Source organism: Pyrus communis, chromosome 7 (assembly GCF_963583255.1).
Source record: "Pyrus communis chromosome 7, drPyrComm1.1, whole genome shotgun sequence".
NCBI lineage: Eukaryota > Viridiplantae > Streptophyta > Magnoliopsida > Rosales > Rosaceae > Pyrus > Pyrus communis.
Genome location: NC_084809.1, coordinates 18175416 through 18186744, shown reverse-complemented (window position 1 = coordinate 18186744; position 11329 = coordinate 18175416). Strand labels below are relative to the sequence as shown.

The 11329-nt window shown below is 35.7% G+C and overlaps 1 pseudogene; it reads right to left on the bottom strand.

Annotated features, from left to right (window-relative positions):
* Positions 1-1551: 1551 nt before the first annotated feature.
* LOC137740653 (F-box/LRR-repeat protein 14-like) overlaps positions 1552-11329 on the bottom strand; it is a 45559-nt pseudogene continuing 35781 nt past the window's right edge.

Sequence of the window (11329 nt, the reverse complement as noted above, 5' to 3'; positions counted from 1 at the left end):
ATCAAATATCACATCTCTTGACACAATCATCTTTTTTAAATCAATGTCATAAAGTCTATAACCTTTCTCACATGTGCCATACCCTAAGAAAATGCATTTAACACTGGTTTCATCTACCTTCTGTCTGAGATGACTTGGAATATAAGCATAACATATAGAACCAAAGACCTTTAAGTGCTTGATTCCTGGCTTCCTTCCACTATAAGCCTCAAAATGAGTATTTTTGTTAAGAGATTTAGTGGGACACCTATTCAAGATGTACATTGATGTGTTGACAACTTTAGCCCAAAATTGAAGTAGCCTTTTTCAATCAGCATGCATTTTGCCATTTCTACTATGGTTCTGTTCTTCCTTTCAGCTACACCATTTTTCTATGGTGTATAAGCAACTGTAAGCTGCCTTTCCATGCCCATCTCTTCACAAAATTCACTGAATTCAACAGATGTGTACTCCCCTCCTCTATCACTCCTCAACTTTTTCAACTGATATCCATTTTGTAACTCAACTAGCCTTAAACTTCTGAAATATACCAACCACTTCAAACTTGTGTCTCAAGAAATAGACCCAACCATCCTAGTGCAATCATCTATAAAGGTAAGAAAGTACATTTTCCCAGCCTTTGTAGAAGTTTGCATAGGTCCACAAATGTCTGAGTGAACAAGTTCTAGAGGGAGAGATTCCCTCCATGATGCTTCTTTTGGAAATGCATCTCTGCAATGCTTCCTAAGAGCACATCCTTCACATATCTCATTCATCACTTTGAGTTCAGGCAATCCCAGCACCATATCTTGTTCTTTGAGTTACCTCAGACTGCCTATATTCAAGTGTCCTAACCTCCTATGCCAGATCATGGATGACTAACACACACCAGCTTTTAGGGCAATATACATCTCAGGTTGAAGTTTCAAGGGAAAACTCCTATTTCCTTTCATTGGTATCTTGGCTACCAAGTTTGACAGAGAGCAATCATCATATATCTCAGCATTTGTACCACCAAACACAAGAAAGTAGCCATGTTCCATCATCTGCCCTACATTGAGCAAGTTTCTTTTAATCCTAAAACTAACATTACCTCCTTGATATATCTTCTCCCCATCTTGGTTTCAATGACCCCCTTGACCAATGCCCATTTCAACTTTAGCAGTCATTGTTTTGTCGATGTCAACCAACAGATCCTCCCTTCCAGTCATGTGGTTGTTGCATCCACTATCTACACACCATATATCTTCACATTTCTTCACAATGGCATTGTTGCAGCATAGAACAATGTAGGGGTGTCACTGACTTGGTTAACAGAATTTACATATTGGTTAGCCTTCTCCTTCTTGCCACGACAATCTTTTGCCATATGCCCCCAACTTATTACAATTATGACATCTAGGCTTGTCTTTGAACCAACATTCACCAAAATGCAACTTATCACAGTGTATACATGAATTCTTAACTCCCTCAAATGTACCTGCAGCTTTTCCAGCTTGATTTGCAAGTCTATTATCTCATTTCTTTCCTTTTGACTTCCAATTTTTATGTGGCTTGAACCCTTGATTCCCATTACACTTTTCTTTTGTTTGGAGCAACATTGAGGCTGGCAAATGCCTTCTCAGTTTGGATTTTAGCATGCCTATCAATCATTTGTTCATACCCCTTTAGGGTAGCCACAACATCTTGAGCATCAACAGTCTTTAGATCCTTAGTATTTTCAATCACAGAGGCAATACTATGATAAGATCTAGGTAAACTTATCAACAACTTTCGAACAATTCTTTGATTACTAATATCTTCACCATAACTCCTCATTTGACTAATCAAATCAAACAATGTTACTAGATATGCAGAAAAGGCTTCATTCTCACCAATTCTCATATACTCAAAATCACGATGTAAGCCTTAGAATTTCATAGCTCTTACCTGTTTATCTCCGACAAATTCTTGCTTCAAGACATTCCAAGCAGCATTTGCAGTCTCTTGGATGGCGATTCTCAAAAAGATATGATCAGAAACTGCCCTTGGATAATTCCAAGTGCCTTAACATCTTTGACGATTTTCTCCTTCATCAGTTTTCTCTCTGTTTCAGTGATTTCTTCCTCCTTCTTCGCTGGGATAACAAAGCCCTTCTCAACTATATCCTAAAGTTCTTGAGATCGGAATATCATCTTCATTCTAATCTGCCAGAAATCGAAGTTGTCCCCATTGAACATTGGTGCTCGAAGCTCAACACCACTTGATCCAACCATATGAGACCAGATTTAAGATCATTCAGATTTCTTATCTGAATTTCCTTTAGCAACAAAGCTCGATGATCAGTTCGAGTTCTTCACTACCAGAGTCACAGATTCACATCCAGTTGCAGTTGACACAACCTGGCTCTGAGGCCATGTTAGATTATGTAATTTTGTGCTGTGATTCAATGGAATGTGTATATATTTTTGGAAGAAAGAAGAAAAAATGGAAGTTGCAGCAAGCGAAATCACAGTGATAAGTGCAAAACTAAATTCATTGATTCTCGGTTCTCTCTCTACAAGTGCAAGAGGAATATGACCATTACAACTGAATAAAGCCTCTCTCTCTTCTAACAGAAATGAATGATCATAGCCATCCATGTCATCTATCCTATAAGATGGTTACATGTGTCACACACTCACTTACTCTAACTTAATCTAAAGCATCCATTTGGAATATGATCCAAGGGCTCTAATTAAAACAAGCAAAATGAATAAGCCTATTTCTGCTAAAAACACTTAAACAATAACAAGCCTATGATGTCACAATCCCTTACGCCAACACACATGTCCAAGTGAATCTTCTCCAAATTCTTGCAATTCCCCAACACACAAGCAAGTCCCTGCCCCAGGCTGATGATGCAATTTACCAAGCTAAGTTCCACCATATTCTTATATGAGACCCACTGCTTTTGCCATCAATCCACAGCTAAACGATCATAAACTTTCATATACCTGTAATCAGCATCAACCTCAAATTGCAAGCATTTTGATTTTTTCTAACTAGAACCTAGCTTGATAAGAGCATATTTATGTGACTTAGTTAGCTTGTTCTTGTGCATTTGTGTTATTATTTCTTAGGTAATGTAGTATTTCAAGTCATTTTCGTGTGTTTGTAGGTCCAAATGGTTAAAGTACCAAGAAAGTGCATTTTGGAGCAGTTTTGGGCATTAAATGGATAGCTTGTATATGGTGCAAGATGGATGGACGAATTTGGAGTCAAAAGAGGCTAGGAACATGCTACAAATTAGAAAAGGAAAGTTCAAGACAAAGAAGATAAGGAAAGAGCAAGAAATATGGAAACTTATCCTAACAACCTTATCCTATCTTATCCTAACCTAATCTTGTTCCACCTTAATCATATCTGCAAATGGACCTAAAAACATGATTTCTAGGAGCCTTATCTAACCCTAAAGGGGTGCTGCACCCTTCCCCCTTTTATCTCTTCTAGAAAACCCAAAATCAGCCACAAAACACCTAGTTTCTGGAAGGCCCAATTTTGGACGAATTTCCTAAACCTTTTTCCTTTTGGATTCTGATTTATTAGGCCTTATTCATTGTGGATTTGGGTTATATAAATCCTTTTATGAAACTAATTGGGCCAAACCCTCTCTTAAGTGGATTTAACTTACTTGTGCCGAACCCTAGGGCCCTAATCCATAAAATCTGCTAAGTTGTAACCCTAATCTAATTAACCCTAGGACTATATATACATATTTTTAGCCACAAATTCGGATGAACCCTTTATGCTATTCAGAAAGCCCTTGCCGCAACCTTCCACCTTAATTCTCCATCATTCATTCAATCCCTACACCTCCATATACAACATGCCGCACTCTACCACCATAATCATCCATCATTCATCATCCCAAGCAAGAATACAACGTTCATAACCCCCAAAACCATCACCCACACCTTGTGCCGCAGCAAGGAAGAAGAAGGAAAGCCCTAGCTGTGCATGCCATTCGACTTGGAATTGCTGGAAAGTTTTAGGTGTAATCTTTCTTGTGTTTTTCAATGTTTAATTTCAAGAATCTTTGCTTTGCGAGTATGAGGAACTAATCCCCTTTTGGCTAGGGGGAATTTCGAAACCATGGCTATATTTGCATTATGATTTGATTACTTCCACTTGTGATTTCATGAATTGTGAATTCAATTTACTTATCTATTTGAATTAAAACTTGTTTATGTATATGGATTAAGAGTGCACACTTAATTTGCATGCATAAATCTGATGCTAGGATATAAGGAAACTTCACCTAATCGTTGGGAACTTATATTCATAAGTAGTAAAGTTTGTTAGTCATAATCATGTTAAGTAAATTCTTGGCATAAGTATCATGCACTTTCATAGTTACGAGTACCTCGTCAACACTTATGATTTCATAGAAATTAATGATCTTTGATTGTTTCTCTTTTATGCACTTTCATGTAGAGAACTTTTGAGGAATAATTTGATTGCAATGCGCTAATTGCATTCAATTCAATGACCTAAGGAAAATCTGAGAGTTAATTTAAGGGTACCTAATTAACTTAGGGTGTTGAGGTTCATGTGTTGGAAATGTGCCCTAAAACCAATCATATGATGATACTTTACGGACATTTCACAAAGTTAAACTAATGTAGTTTAAATGTAAAGGGCAAAGATTATTGTTTGAGCCGTCTCATATAAATGTTATATGCTTAAACGATAAGTCCAAGGAATATGTGATTGGAAGAATGCGATCTAAAGAAGTTAGATTCATGAGACCATTCTTTCGTTGACACATCCTAAAACGTTCCTGATCATAGGATTGTCAATTGGGCATTGACAGTCCGTTAAGATCAGTACGTGCTATGTCTTCTCTCAGGGAGAGTGACTAGTCTCGAGTCATTGGTGTGTGTGACATCAAGACAAGTACGTAGGTGCTCAATAGAGAATGAGTTCACTGAACACGATCAACGAAGAGTTCTCATATTCATGTCACATGAGAACTCATGGTTGGGATAATGCAAATTAGTCTTTTGACCTGAGGCATCACAGTTGTCTTGTGGTTAGGTCCTTAATCTTTGATTATGTCAAAGTCACTCCATCAGGAGGGTGTCCACGGCATCGTTAGGGTTAAGCCACTTAGCCATGGAGGCAAGTGAATGCGCAACAAGGGATCTCTAACCTTCAAACTGTTTAAGGGAGAATACTCTATGATATGATTAAGAATCTTTGGCCAAAGTATGAATGAGATTTAGGAATGTGTTCCAAATCACATTCAAGGTAATCATATAAGCACAAGACTCACATTGGATAGTAGACATGAATAAACTATCAAACCAAACAATGTGGTCAAGAGTATTGTATTAGAGAAATACCGTATTGCATTTGTAATCCTAAAACTGAATAGGTTCTCCACCTCTTCTGATTAGCTTGGGTAACCATGACATGCTGCTAGGTGTCAACCATGGTTTGTGGAAGCCCTAAAAGTGTATTATCACTAACGGGAGAATTGAAAGTAAGTTTCAATTCACAATCGATTAGAAAGAGTTTTAATCGCCCACTGCCTCGCTAAAAGGAACCTAATGGATCGTTCAACGAGTAAGGTAGAGTTTGAAGAAACAACGGAGATGAGTAAGAATAATTAAATGGTTTAATTATTTATCTAAGGCTAGGATTAATTAATATGTTAATTAATCAAACGAATAAGTTCGTTAAAGACCTCAGGTTAGTTTTGGGCCGCAAGGCCCAATGGGATTTGAATGTCAAGCCCATTAACTCAAGTTGTATGACAACTTGAATAAGCAAAGGGCTTGAAAGCCCAATAAACCCTATAGGCCGGCCATGTTAGAAGAATAGGGCTTTTGGTCCATTAGGTCACTTATTTGAAGGGACTATATAAAGGACTTTATAGCCTAAAATTCATTAAGGGTTGTTTTTGGGGAAAGGATGAGAACACAAGCTCTCCTTTCTCTCTAAAATTTCGGCCACCTTGGAGGGATCATCTAGCAATCAAACTCCTCCAAGGTCACTCATTTCTTCTTCATTATGCCTTGGTGATGAATCATTAAAGGTTCTCAATTTTGGGAACTTTGGAGAAACCTTTTTCATCCATCCAAATCCATAGATCTAAGATGCAAGGAATGAAGGCCCTCTCTTTGGGTGATTAGCCTTTGTTTAAATACAAAGAGGAATCTACAAAGGTATATATTTCAACTCACTTTGTTTTGAGTTGATTATTGGTTCACCATTTTACTAGGCTTTGAACATTCATGGGTAATGTTTTGTTTTTAAGTGCATGCTAGCATGATTCCGCCTTTAATTTGTTAATTGCATGCTAATGATGTTGCTTAAATGAACATGTCATCTTCCAAAATAATCCTTCAAGTGGTATCAGAGCCTAGGCCTAGTTTATGGTGGATCCTTTTGGGTTTTGTGATTTTTCATATTTTGTGATTTAAGTGTTGTAAATGTTACAAGCTTTGTTCTTGCTTTGAATATAAATTTTGCTTGAAAATTTAGCATCTCAAATGTTGTAGATGTATTTCATTAAAGCATGAATATTGGAACTAAAAGTTGGTGCCAAGTGTTTTGGGATTTTCGGCCAAATCCAAAGGGTGATTTTTTGGGTTCTTGTTAGTCTTGTTAAAATGGTTTTAAAGTGCTTTTTGGAACCCCTAAGTACCCTAGGATATTAACCCTCTTTTGAGTTGTGAAAATTTGAGTTTTTGGTGAAAGAAAACATCCATGGAGCTATTATGAGTTTTCATGTATGTTCTTCATATTTCTTGAAGTTCTTGCCAAGAACAAAAAGGTTTTGAAGTTTTGATTCAAAAGTTTTATGTTTTTCATAAAGTTTTGTTTTTCAAATGGTGGGTGATAGTTATTGGTGAGATGTGACTAAAAGAATTTTAAAGTTTTATAAAAACATTTTCTTACAAACCATCAAAGTCACCTTTGTCTCACCTACCAAAAACCACTTTCAAAACTTTAGATTTTTTCAAATTTTCAACAATATGGCCGGCCACCTTTGGAAAAGGTGTTGGAGGGACTTTTGTGCAATTATATAAAGTTTTGATACTTTTGTGTATTTGCATTTTGACCCCAAAAGTTTTTTTTTGTTTTAACAAAGTGACCCAAATTGTTGTGGTCATTGTTTTTGGCCCAAAACAAAATGAGAACAAAATGGTTTTGTCTCTTTAATGAGAATTTGATTTTCATTATATTTAGTTCCATTTAAATCAATTCTATGGATCCAAAAACCAAATGATAATTGTTGCATTCAATTTAATTAGTTAAAGTGTTAATTAATTAAAGGGTGATTATGAACCTTAGCCTACGATAATTGAGCTATGTGAATGGCCGTTTCAAATTTGTTTGAACCATGGGAATGAGTAGATTAGATTTTGGTTGTAATTTGATTTGATCAAATGTTGTAAAAGGGCATAAGCTCTTCTTTACTTTAAAGTAATTAGTTATATTCAATTGTTGTAAAGAGCATAAGCTCATATTTACTTTGAAGTACTTCTTTCTTGCTTTATTTGATATGCATGAAATGAAGTAGTTGGGTCCAACGCCCTAAGACAACACGCCTTAATGTGATTAAACGCGTAACTAAAATCAATCTCCATTCCTAGTCCGAGATTCAACACAAGGCTCGTGTTGGATCTAATCAAAGGTTCATGGTCATCCTAAGGCCCTAAGGCAACTATATAGTCCATCAATGAATGCAAACCTTATGTTAGTAGTATCATATACTCTTGCTTTAAAAACCGTTTTAAAAGCTTAGTGGGAGTATTATATACAACTAAATCAATCATATGGACCAATAGTTGTAATAGGACCAAAATTGTTTTAATTATGATTAAAATGAATATATATATATATATATATATGTGATGAGACCTAAAACCCTCAACAAACCATTATTAAGTTGGTAAGCGAGAGATGCTTTGAACATTTCTTCGTAGGCCTTCCACCGTGGTGGGCTCCAATCGTTTGTGACTTGTACACCGGCTTCACCCTATCATGGGGGAGTACAAAGTGCATGCTTGCACTCAGGAGGAGTCCATAAACATATGATGAGGTAAGTGTAGGCAACGAGGATGGCCGATATCATATCATTGTGAGGCTATTCTTGAACCCCTTCATGAACTAAGCATGGTGGGAATAACTTAACTAAGTGCAATGGTGCTGATATCGTATCATCGTGAGGCCACATTCTCTAGAGGCCAAACTAGATGGGAAATTACAAGAGTTGTAAATGAGTAAAGTGTTATTCTCTCATCATTATTTTTGCTAACCGATATCGTATCATCGTGAGGTGGGCTTGGTAATTGTGAGTCTCCCATACCCCGCTAAGAGTTCAATAAAACTCTCGAATTCCGATGAGGGATATGGAATTTGCCAAAAATAGTGGGTGGTGCTATTTGATTTAAAGACCCGAATCAAATGGCTTAAAATCAATCAATTTATATTCGTTATGTATTTGTTTACCAATATATTTGCAAACGCTATCCAAAACTTGACAAAGAAAAGCCGAATGCTTTAATTTCCGGACTTAGTTCTACAATCCCATAGATTGTCTTTAATGGCTTGTAGATGTAACTAAGTAGTCTCATCCTCACAATCTTCCTATTGATAATGTATCATTGGAAGAATATGTTAGATAAGTCTAACATGAGAAGGACAACACTTTTAATGTCATAATTCTTCAAATACAAATTGTTGTATGAAGAAATAAGAGTTGCTTTGAACAACCCTTAATCAACACAAACTTTAGTGCTTGTTTCTTTGTTACATAAACAAGGAACTTTTGAAGTAAGCACAAGGGCATGGACGCTTTATGTGCCATGATTCTTCACTTACAAATTGTTGTATGAAGAAATGAGAGTTGCCTTGAACAACTCTTGAAAGTTTGTAATTATGTTTAGAACATAATGGTTGGTTGACAAAAATAGTCCATCAACATGGACTTATGATGATTTTGAATCATTGAGTGTTGAAGTGTTAAACCACTTAACGAGACGGAAATTAGGCAAGGACTTCACCTTTGTGTCCCTATCCTAATGGTTCACTAAGTTTATTGTAAACTATATAGTGAACAATAACCACACACTCACCAAATTGTTTGATGTGTATAACACAATTGAAATAAGTTTCAAGAGAGATAGTGGGAGTTTAGGGACCATGACTATTGTAGTCAAAGGAGAAGTCAAATGAAGAAGGCAAAATAACTCCAAGGGAACAAACTTTCTTTATGAAAGGATGGACATTGGAAGGGGTATTTGCAAGAAATGTCTTGCAAGTGTCAAGAACACACCTTTCGAAGGTGTTGTAATATGTTCTTGAAATAGTTCAAAACAGTTGGTTCTTCTACTTGAATGCTTGATTCCGTATTAGTAACTATGTTTTACAATTGTTGTAAAAGTGTGCTAATAAAAAGTAGAAGATTAATGAGAGAAGAGAAAGTACTTCACATTCGGAAAGTGAATAAAATATAGATCTCTGCGAAAGCGGATTGTACTTACTTCCTCATATGAACTACCAAAGAAATTGGAAAATACTAAAGATTGTCTTTACATTCCAATTTTAGGGAACTTAAATCCGTCACTATAGTAGAGATGGATAAATGTTTTGTTTGACAAAACATTGTTCTTTATTAATCAATAATTAGATTATTGTAATTTAATTGGTTGTCTCTATAGTAGATATAATGTGGTAGTTTAACTGTTTAGAATACGATGATGCTTAAAACCCAAAAGGTTGCAAGGTAGTGACTAATCCCAACTGAGTTGTGATACCTCTAAAACATAAGTTACGAGTTGGTCATAGATGGATGCTTTGGATCGTTAGATCCGGATCCAATACCTTCTTGTTAAAATTGTATAGAGGCGAAATGTTCGAATCTTTATTCTTTTGGAAAGAAGAAAGAATCACAAAGTTGTTGAGGTTAATTCACTTAGATGTTAGTGGCACTTGTCCACAACATAATACTACTCATGTTGTATGACATTCACCGAAGATCACTCTCGGTTGGACTATAGTTTATTTTGAATAAACACAAGTCCGAATACTTTGCAAAAGGTTTCAAAGAATTCAATAAATGTAAGTAGATGAGTAAGACGTCTAAAGTATTTACCTCCTTAGATTTGATCCAAGGAAAAAGTAACACTTTAGATTAATTTCCTTGAAAAATATCAAGGAAAGTAGCATCGTAAGATAATGAATTTCTCCATTAGGAGAAGAATGAACATGAATAAGATTTAGTTCGTTGGACATTATCAATTACCCATATATATATGATATAAACTTCTAAGACAACCTAGTTCCTATACCACAAGCTCCAAGGTAGTCCAGAAGGATTTATAAACCGTCTCAGTTGAATGGTTTGAACTTTATGACTATGTCATAGAGTTGCACCTCTTAATTCGAAAGAAATAAGAATGAAAATCCTTATGACTACATTGAGTGTATATACGATATATACTCAAGGAAATGGTAAAGTACCATTTGACCCGAAATAATGAAACCTTCACAGCTAATTGGTAGCTTAAGGTGACTACACTCAAAGAGAATGGTTGACTTTTGATGCGTGATTTATGCGCACACAAATTAAACCCTCTTTTTGTCGATTTGTAGTATAAGTATAAGTAGGGATCGTTCTGGACCGGGGATTAGGAGGGATTGTTAATCACTTGGAACTGATTCAAAAACGTAAAATAAAGTTTAAAACACTATACTAGACTCAAAGAATTCAAAAATACTTTAAAACATAAACTAAACAGATTCTAAGCACTAAAGAACAAGAAAGTAAAGGGGGGGTTTGATTTGACGAAATTAACTAAATTGCACAAATTGTAATTAAAGGCAAAACGTAAATATGAATGTGATGAAAATATGGATGATGGAATAGCCAAGGGGTTCTTCTCCACACATGTTACACTTGCATACAAGATTGATTCTCAGTTGGTCTTTCGATAAATTATGAAACTCAACACCCCGGGTTAATTAGGTCCGCTTAAATTAACCGTCAAGTTCTCCTTAAGTTAATGAATTGGATGGGTTAGCGCAACGCAATTCACCACATTCTCCAAAAGTCCTTTACGTGAAAAGCACAATAAAGATACAATCAAAGATCATTAAGCATTATGAAAACTATAAGTATTGACGAGGCATTCGTTACTATGGAATACGCATGAAACTTATGCCAAGAATTCGTTTAACACGATTGTTTATAAGCAACCTCCACTACTTGTGAATATAAGTTCATAACGATTAGGTGAAATTCACTTATATTCTAGCGTCATATTTATGCATGAAAATTAAGCGCGCATTCTTAATAAACATTCATAAATAAGTT